Source organism: Sturnus vulgaris, chromosome 5, assembly GCF_052056855.1.
Source record: "Sturnus vulgaris isolate bStuVul1 chromosome 5, bStuVul1.hap1, whole genome shotgun sequence".
In the NCBI taxonomy this organism is placed as follows: Eukaryota; Metazoa; Chordata; class Aves; order Passeriformes; family Sturnidae; genus Sturnus; species Sturnus vulgaris.
The window spans coordinates 32094173-32104321 of NC_142247.1; positions in this window are offsets into that span (position 1 = coordinate 32094173).

Genomic DNA, 10149 nt, shown 5'->3' on the forward strand with positions numbered 1-10149 from the left:
CTTTTCCTCAAAGACAGATTTCATCTGTACCGCGACTCATCCATCTGAGACATTTCCACTCCAAAATTTCCTTCCCTAACCTTACAGTTCAAAGAGCTGCTGGGCAGTATCAGTCAAGTGTAGTGAATTGGTTGACCTTGAGCAATGTGCTGTTCACAAGTAGTTCAAACAGGTCTTGGGCAGGGATATATGACATGACTTAAAGGGAGAGGTAGAAGGGAGAACCATGGAGTCTGGCTAGTGGATTATCTGAAAGGAGCACAGGGAAATGAAGCCACTATCACTGGTCTACCTAGGATCTAGCTCACTACCCACAAAGAAATGGAGAGATGCCCTATGAAGCACCCACCTCTGAGCTGCTTTTGATGTACCCTTCTACTCCCCTGGCCCTCTGTGAGCTGTAATGTGTGTCAGGCCTTAAAAAATCCTGCAGTACAGTTTGCAAGATCAATGGAACTGACCCATCTCTCGTGGGCTGCTTAACAGAACAGCCACAGAGACTACCCCCTTCTGTTCTCCTGGAGTTAACGCTCTTTTATTTGGCAAAAGGAATGAAAATTAAGAAGATTTTAAGGAAAAGGGTGAGCTCCACACAAGCAGACACAACTTCAGGGGGAAAAAAAAAGAAAGAAAAAAACTAAAAGGTTAAGAAAGCACAGGATTTTGAGAATCTAAGATAGAAATGAGCATCTGTGTGGTGGAAATGGAAAAAGCTGTTATTGCATGGAGTTCACCCCAAATCTTCCCTGGGGTCTGGCTGTCTGGGCTCAGGATCAGTTTTGCTAAAGCCACTACTCTCTGGCCTTGAAGTTATGGCAGAACCCTTTGAGAAGCTTTTGTGGGAATGTCCTGTGGCCCCTCATCATGTTCTGTGTAGCCAGAAACTTATTGAGAGTTAGAAAAGATATTTTGCCTCTTCTCCAATAAATGAGATAAATAGTTAATTTAATGATGTAATGACATCTACCTGTCTGGTAAAAAAATGGGCTGTAAGTAGCAGATACATATAGAGAAGGGTAACTTTATCATTGAAAAATTTTGATGGAAAGCACTATTTTCACTGCAGCCAGAATATTTGCCTAGAGAATCACTGTTAATCAAATCCTCTTAACAAGAAATACAAGTAAACAAGCTAATTTTTTTCATATAAACTATCTTTTCCAGAGAAAATGTGTTCTTTTTTCTTTAATGAAAAGCTTTCATTTTGGGTTGCCTTTAATACATTGTTTCCAACTGACAAACTCCTCTCTGAAGCAGAAATTCATATTAGTCCCCAGGCTCATGATGGTGTAGTTTAAGGTAGTGACTGTCATCCTATTTCTGTTATTTCAGTCCTTAACGTTGGCCACTTGTCCCTGTAGCATTGCTTTCTTCTCCTGTATATGACAATATTTCCCAACTTAGTATCATTGAGGAATATCTCCTATGAAGTAGAAAATGCATCACTTGGGAACAATGGCAAATGACGCAGACCTATGTGATAAATCAGTCACAGGGTAACCATGCCTAATAAATGTGATTCTGTGATACAGCAGTTGCAGTATCCCCAGTAAGGAGACAGAAATACTTCTGCCATTGTATAAAAAGGTGGTGAGGCTGTTTATCACCCTCACTGTTTTGCAGTGAGCTTCTGAAAGAACTTAAGAGAGAGTAAAACCACTGCACCATTAAAAAATGTACTACTGAGACTTCCTTTACAAAACACCAGGACTCTAGGAAAGAGGACCAGGAAAAAAAAAAAAAAAGAGCAGATATAGAGGGGAGGAGAGAAGGAAAAAATGTTTTTGCAATATGTGAAAAAAACCAACATATATAGGTAGGAAATAGATGCAGTGGAAGAAAAATCAGTGAAAAGGGACAAATAGAAAGAAAACAGTATGACCTATGGTGGTTTAAGATTGTATCTACTCTAAAATTATGCCACAAGAAAGGTGTTTGAGAGTACCAGGGAAAGGCAAAATGGTACCTAATCAGTAAAACACTTGGGGTGAGCTGGGCCTGCTAGGGAAACTGATGTCAGCCCCAAGGTAAGCCGTATATAAAGTAGAAAATATATTCTTACATTTGGAGTAGGACAGACATATTTTTCATTTGTACCGTCTCTTATTTTTCCCTGTTGATTTGATTCAATTGACTTCACTGTCCACCAAATAACTTGAGAAAATGAACACAGAAGTAGAAAGCTGAAGCAGTATGTTTTGGCAAATTTGTGAACCAAACTCTTAACTTTCTTTTTCCCCAAAATATTCTCTTTTTGGAAAATTCCTAGCATTTTTTTTCCTAAAAAACGACAGGTTTAACTCCACAATGTAACATTCTGCTTGATCTGGGATAAAACTTTCATTCTTAAAGAGAAAAAAATGTTTGCAGGTGGTTTTGGCACCCATGGTGAGCCCATAATCTGCTGCATCTCAGATGCACACGTGTTGTGGATGGCAGCATGGCACTGAGCACTTGCAGGGCTGCATATCTTCACAGGAGTGATCACACATTTAGTGAGGAGGTATGGCAGCAGCAGGCAGCCCTCCCCTTGGTGCCAGGAATATGGCCCTTCTACATGGAGGCACAGGACAGAATTCTTAATAAGCCACTCTCACCAGTCTCCTTATTTATAACCTCTTTCCATCTCAGTGCTGTCTCAAGGCACTTGGATGCTTGTCTTTCTGGGTAATTTTTTCATGCCAATCTATCTGAAAGTGTGATTTTCTATACTTCCCTAACAAGTATCTTCTGAACCTGAAAAACTGTAGATAAGTGAACTGTAGATAAGGAAATAGTTTGGATGGAATGGTCAGAGGGCATGAGAGGCCTCAAACCTTTTCCAGTCTTCCTCAGAAAAATTTAAGATTGAGGGGCTGTTGGAGGATTTTTTTTCTTTTTTTCTTTTTCTCTTTTTTCTTTTTTTTTTCTTCCTAATGCCTTTTTTTTTTTTTTTTTTTTTTTTTTTTGTGGTAGCAGATGCTCTGTCTAGTGGGCAGGTAAATTATAAAGCTATCAGATTAGAAAGGCACAAGGAATGGCCAGATCAGATTTGCAGATCTCTGGACCTGCTAACACAAACAGAGAGGACACAGGCAGTAGCCATTGTTGTCTGTGGCAGGAAACCAATTTGTGCCTTGATTCTGCCCACATCACATGTGAACAAAGATATCTTTCAATTCTTCCTATCCCCGGCCTCTTCTGTGGACTTTCCTAAGGGCCAGATGTAGTCCAATCCTGACAATAAAGGAAGACTTCTCTCCTGATCCCACTTCTGCCAAATTAGACAGTCTATTTTTTAGGGCAGGAGGAGGAAAACAATTTGATGATACCCAAGAGCCTCACAGTTCTTCACAGTATACTGGTGCATTTTGCTAGAAAGGAACAGTATCCAATAGATTAGTGAACACATGGCAAAATCACAAGTTAACAAGAACAGGATATGAGGGAGGAAGCCACATGGAAGTGAACAGCCATGTGTGGAGTATGAATGAATACAGAACAGAGAAATCCAACAACTCTGTAGGAAAGGATGTGGGAGTTACAGCAGATCACGAACTGAACAAGAATCCACAGTGTCCTGCTGCTGTGGAGAAGGCAAATATCCTGCTGAGCTGGATAAACAAAAGAATCGTTTGCCAAGTCCAGGAAATAATCCTTCCACTTCACTCAGAGGAATCTGTAAGCCAACCTCAAGAGCTGCAGCTATGTGTACCACCTAGGTGCCAAATTCCAGCAGTGCTTTTAGAAAATCTCCAGGACCATAGACTTCGTTTAGATTTGATAACCTTCACTGAATGGCAGCTTTGAAGCAGTAATTTTGTTCCTAATACAAACAGCCTCCCCACTAACAATAAATATATTTTTGTGCTATAATATTTTACATAAGCATTATGTATTTATTAGCCAAAATAAGAGTTTAATGCAAGGCATCTAATAAATTATGTTCCCTGTTCAAATAATCATGGAACATAATATTTTCTCTTTGTTAAAGCACATACACAGTTTTAAAACTTTGTATTTCAAGCAATACATTAATTGTCCTCTTCCTACTCCACATCTTTCCTGAAATGATGATGAATATTTTTCTCTTCTCATCGATTGTTTGACTAGAACAGGTTCAAAGCTACCACATCTCTCAGACACTGCATTCAAGTATACTTCCCTACTTACCACAGGGCTGAAACTAAATCACATTTCCTACGCCCCAAGATTATTTCGGTTGTTGTTGACAAAGTCATCCAGCCCACAGCCAGTACTATCAGCTGTTCACCCCTAACTCAACACACTGAGCCCAAGTTCACAGTGCAGAGCTCCTCACCAAAACCCTCCCTGAAGGTTTGCACACAGCTCATACTGCATCTCTCTTGTATAGTGAGAGCTGATTCAACTCAGTTCCATCCCTTTTGACACAAGAAGTCTGATAATGATACTGATGGAATCAGACACTCTGTTTTTTGAAGGCAGCAAGGTTCAGCTTGTGAAGAAACTGGGAATGAGCTCCCACACTTCCGTAGTCTCAGGGAAAAAATTAAATCCATTGCTTATCTTTGTTCCCTTTACATAAATATTAGGCCTCATAGGTTCACCTTACTTGCAAGTTTACCAAAAGTGTTGCTGCCAAAAGCATTAGGCATGCAGACCAGACTAAAGGAACAATAATGCTCTACCTCAGCCACTGATTCTCACTCAGTCTGCATTTCAGTTTTTTACTGCATTTTTTGAGGGACATTGTTGTTAACCCAAGCCAGTGCAGACGACATCCATCTTAAATACCCATTATAACTGATTTGTATCCATCATCTGTGGCACAGATGATAAGGTGAAAAGTTAAATTTCTTCAAGAATATATTGAAACAATTTGATTTATGTATTGTAAAGAGAGAAATGAACAAAAACATAACTGTCTCTAGAAAGAAATATAAAACTGCTGCAAAGGAAAGAATCAAGTTTTGTCTATGTCCGTGGTGGATAAGGTGGGAAATAATGGTGAAAAACTGAAAGCAAGATAGTGTTAGAGAAATTTTAGCAGTAAGGATAGCAAAGAGTTGCAATAGAATTCCTCTGTACTGCAAGTTGTCATAGAACTATTCTGTTCTCTAAGAGATTTGGAAAGAACTCTCCTGTAACTTTACTGAGGGCTGAGTAAACTCATAGTTAAAATTCTTCCTTAACAGCAGACGGAAATTGGAAGACACAGTTTGTCTGATTTGGAAGCCTCTGTCTCCTCTGAGAAAGCTAAGTTTCATATTAATATACTTCATCTGAAATTCACCTCCTAACTCATATCAGACAACACTAAGGATCTGGGAATGCTCTGTGCCTTTGAAAATGTATTCCTTGGACAAGTGGTCCTGAGGCCCTTTGCAGAGCTGAAGCACTTCACTCACTTCAGTCTCAGTGAATGTGCCCTGCAGACCTGCAGTCTCATTCAGTGTCAAGAGACATTAATTTCCCAAGGTTCAGATTTGTAAAGGCATTTAGGTTTTCCAATAAAGTTTTACACAATCTAAATAATTGAGGAATCTAAAACTTAATAATAAAACTAATTTAGACCTAAAGTCTTAAAGCTAAAGTACTTTGAAAGGCCACAAGACCTTTATAGACCCAGACCCCCCCAAGACAAGAACTATCTAATTTTCAATGTTTTCATCACAATGAGATGCTAAGTGCTGATAATATTCTATCCTTAGGTGTCTTTCAAAATAAGACCTTATTTTCTAAATCACATATGTGCTTTTGAGAAACTGTCCATTGACCTTTATTTCAATGTCTTAAAATAAATGCATGTAGTTCTTTATTTATATCACTCATCTCTGTTAGAAACCCTGGAGCTCAAAATTGTCCCCGTGTAGTAATTCAGAACGCAATTCAATATGTTTAGTGTTAGCTAGAGGTTTGAGATTTTTTTCTTAAGCTTTTCTCGTTCTCCAGCTTTTATGGAATTTATCAGAATTTATGTTCTTGTATGTGTAAATAAACACCCATCTGCCACGGCAGTAGATGGTATATAAATCAGGGGAATAACTAAACAAACAGACTGGGCCTGATTCACGGAGATGAAGGCAGTATAAGGAGCTCCTGCATGTTTCCTCTTGTTTTAGTATATCTATTGGGAGCATCATTTGAACTGGCTTACTTTACCTTACAAAGTGACTACAGCTATTTTTTTTTTTGGGGGGGGGGGGGTGTTTTGTTTTGTTTGTGTTTAGGTTTTGTTTGGTTGCTTTTTTGGTTTTTCATTTTTGGTGGTATTACTGTAGCTTTGGAACTGATCCTGTTGGGATCAGTTGGAAGCACTAACACTCCAAGTGTCTTCTAAGCATCAGTGAGGACCTTTCATTGTCAACTGCTTCTCCAGCTTAGGAAGTACCCATGGCCAGGAGCACAAGTGTAGGAGAAGAGCAAAGGATCTCCTAAGTGTGTTGTTGCAGAGCAATGTCCAGCACAGGGTGTCTAGTGGTATTTCCATGCATGATCGTACAAATTACCACAGTCTCAATTTCAAAAAGGCCAGGATTGATTTTACCCATTGTGTTACTATTTTGCTGTTTATTCCTCATGTTCTTTTGAATGGAGGCTTGCTGCTGTCTCCCAGCAGATATTTGTTCCAATCTGCTCCCTTGAACCTGAACATCCTTTTCAAATTTGGGAAAGCATCAGTGGATTGTACACATGCAACTGTAAAGTAAAAAACTCCTGTAGCTTTGTTTTTCTTTGGTGCTTTTTTGCTTTGTTTTGTTTTTTAACAAAGCTGACTATTAACTCTTGTAGAGGGCAGATGTCATAACTTGAGTGTGGGAAGTGGTTTACATTTTTTCATCTACTCATTACTGTGAAATGCTGACCTGCAAATTTTACAGGCGTTCCCAAAACCTCTGAAGTACTACTCCAGCAGGATATAAATACAGCCGTTCTGCTGTCTGCAGTATCAGAGTAGCTTCTCAGCTTATCAGCAAGGAAAGCAGAGTACATGTTGGGGCACTGGGAGCCCAGAGAGCTAATATCTTCAGAATTATACACACTTGCATGAAAATTACCTAGAGCATGACTACACTTCCTAGTTACACGTCATCTGTAAAATCCAAGGGTTTAACTGGGATTTTGCTGAGCCTGTGCTGAGTCTCTGATGTAGATAAAGCTTCAGCTATTACTATTAGTGGTGATTTTGACCTCTAGATATTGAGATTTATCTTATCTATACTGGTTCAGGTAATGTATCAGATTCATTATGTGCTGATGTTGCATCCTCATGGCAACTCTTGAAATAATTACAATGTGCCTGAGCTAATCGGAGGAACAACATTTCCTTCAGCAGTGGCAGAGTTAAAGTGAAATGAGCAGCGTGGTAACAGTCTCTGCTATTTCAGTGGGCTTTTTCTGCTTATGTTACTATTTCTGATAAACACCTTTGCACTTTTTACGCTGCATGGCACCTTCACCCTTCAAAAGGTTCCCACTAAAACCCACAATTACCTTTGCATTATTTTCCTCCAAAGTCACATTAAGGCCATCAAAGCTGTTGACACTCCCCCCAAAAACCTTGAGTCTGGCCGAGCACTTGCTGCATGTGCTCTGGCCGTGGTTACTGAGCTCCTCACCACTGTCTTGCAACCCTGCCTGCTCAGGGAAAGAGCCATGCGATTCTTTTGTGTTTGTACGACATTTAGCACAGCAGAGTCCTGGTTCAGAATTAGGTAGGATAGATAGATCCACCCACATTTAAAAAAAAACAAATAATAATGACATTAGAAAAAAAGAAAACGTACAGCAGAAATAGCTGCATTGCCAATTGATGCAAGTCAGAGAGATGGTATTAAATTTAACCTCCTACAACACTCCAGAGTTAATTTGAGGTCCGTGGGTTTTTTAAGAAGAAACACAGCCTACTTTTCTGAATAATTAGACAAAAGGATTTTTGCTAAAATGTACTAAACTTGCATTAAGAACAAAATAAATTTCAAGATAAAATTTTCCTCAAATTAAAAGCTTGAATAAGCATTTTGGGGGAAGGAAGAGAATCTCTGCTCCTGAATTTGCATAAAACCTTTTAATGGAGGGTTTTACTTGGAGCTCCTAAGTAACGCTAAACATTTTCTTTGGAAGAATGGAAGAAGTCAAATGCTGAATTTTGGTTCTGTGAAGATTTTTACTGAAACAAATTCTAGTGAATTCATGTGACAGCATGCACATTTATATGGCTGCGCATAAGGACTGTTGATTGCTCCTATGTATGGGCTATTTTTATGCTTTTCAGGCTTATATTGTGTTTTGTGTTTTCTCTTTCTCACCTGAGCTTTGTGTAAAAACTCACTGAAGCAGAAATTGAAACTCCAATTGCTTCTGGATTCCACAACAGAGAGTTATCTTTTTCTGGTGAATATTTAAATGTGTGTCCTAGTAGAGGAAACAAATCAAGAAGAGGTTGTGAGGGAGCATAATTATTGAGTATCCTGTAACCCAGGGATAAGGTCTGGGCTGAACATCCTGATCTGAGGAGGGAGTGGAGAAGGTTCCTGAGATTAATTTCCTTTAGAAATACCCTTCTATGAAAGACAAGAAACTAAAAAGAAGGATCTGAGTATGCAGGAGGAAAAGTTGTTACTCAAATGAAGCTTTTGCCATAGCAGAGACATCAGTAACAACGCTCTCCTGAAGATTTGTTAGTGATGAACGGGATAGTATGGAAGAGCCAGCACAGCTGCCTTTGTGCAGTGAAAAAGACAGTCAAGCTCTTGATAGAGGAAATGGGAAGTGGAGATAGGGGAATGGAGGCTGGAAGCCAGGTTGTGGTTACCTAGTGCTCATAAGCCCTTTGGCTTGCAGGAGAATTGCTGACTAGGGATGCAATGTGAGCTGTAAGCAGCACCACTCCAGCAGAGCAGCATCATTAAAAATTCAAGTCCTGAAGCATAGCTGCTGTGGCTCTATGTACATATTCTGGTCTTTATGAAACTCAACAGTTTCAGGGAGGTGTTTCTGAGTTTAATTCAGTGTAGGGATTGGTGGGTTGTTCACCAAACAGTGTGGGGAAATAGCTTATAATGCTTTGCCCTAAGATCCCAGCTGTGAGGTGAATCACTACAGTAGGTTATGTGGAGGTGGGTGAGGCAGAGCCTTTGGATGGGGTTTGCCTGCAGAGCACTAGATTACTGCAGCAGCAGCAGCTGACACATATTTTAAAGAGATGCTCTTCTGCTACAGCAAAGAGGGAGCGAATAATTGCACCATAGGGACACCCCTGGCATCCAGCCATTTATAGTTAATCAGAATTATTCGTCTGTTTGGTAAACTTCTATTTCTTTTATAACAAGTGGGAAAATTGACTAAGGATGCAGTGAGGAGTTACAGTAAACACACCAGCCTGGGAGGCCTGTGGAGACAAAGTAAGGAGCATGCAAAGGAATAATTTCCCAAGCTTGTTTTCAGGTGGAAATGCTGAGCACAGGAAGTCTGCTCCTATTCTTTATGTTGAGACTGGTCAATGCATCTCCCACTGTATCCCTGAGATGGATTGTCTTTTAATAGGCTTGGCTTCCATAGAGAGCAGCTTAATGCTCCACCTGACGGATGATGCTTTGCTGGAAGGCTGGCAGCTCCTGCCAGGGCAGCATCTTCCTGAGGTAGAAGTGTGGTGTCAGCAGCAGGGAAGAGTCCAGTTCAAGGTGTCCATCACTCTTGTATGCACACACAGAACCTATCTTCTGAAAGGGTTAGCAGAAGGGAGGAGGAAAGCAGCAAGACCTATTTAACAGTCACAGGTGGCTAATGCTGTAACTTTAGCCCTTCACAGCCTGTTTTCTACAGTTGGAGTTTCAGCTTTAATGAGTGTCATGGTGGAAACTGACCTTCTCTGCCCACACAGGCATTTGCAGGGGTGGCTGAAACCAGGACAAAGCTAAAAGCAGAAGGGGCCAAAAGCAGGGTCTCCATCTGCCCAGCTGGACAGCACATCTGGTTCCCCATCTGGGCCCATTTTCACCTGTAGCACTTTCTCTAAAACAGTGGTGTAGTTTCCTCAGCAGAAATCTGCTGCATTATGCCAGGAATAATATTTTCTCATTATCAGCCTAGAGGGTCCGATGGACCAAAGGGAATAAGTCTCTGCTGAGAAAGAAAGATTGTTGATCCAGCATGTGGCATTCATGACCTGCATTGTGAATCACAGGT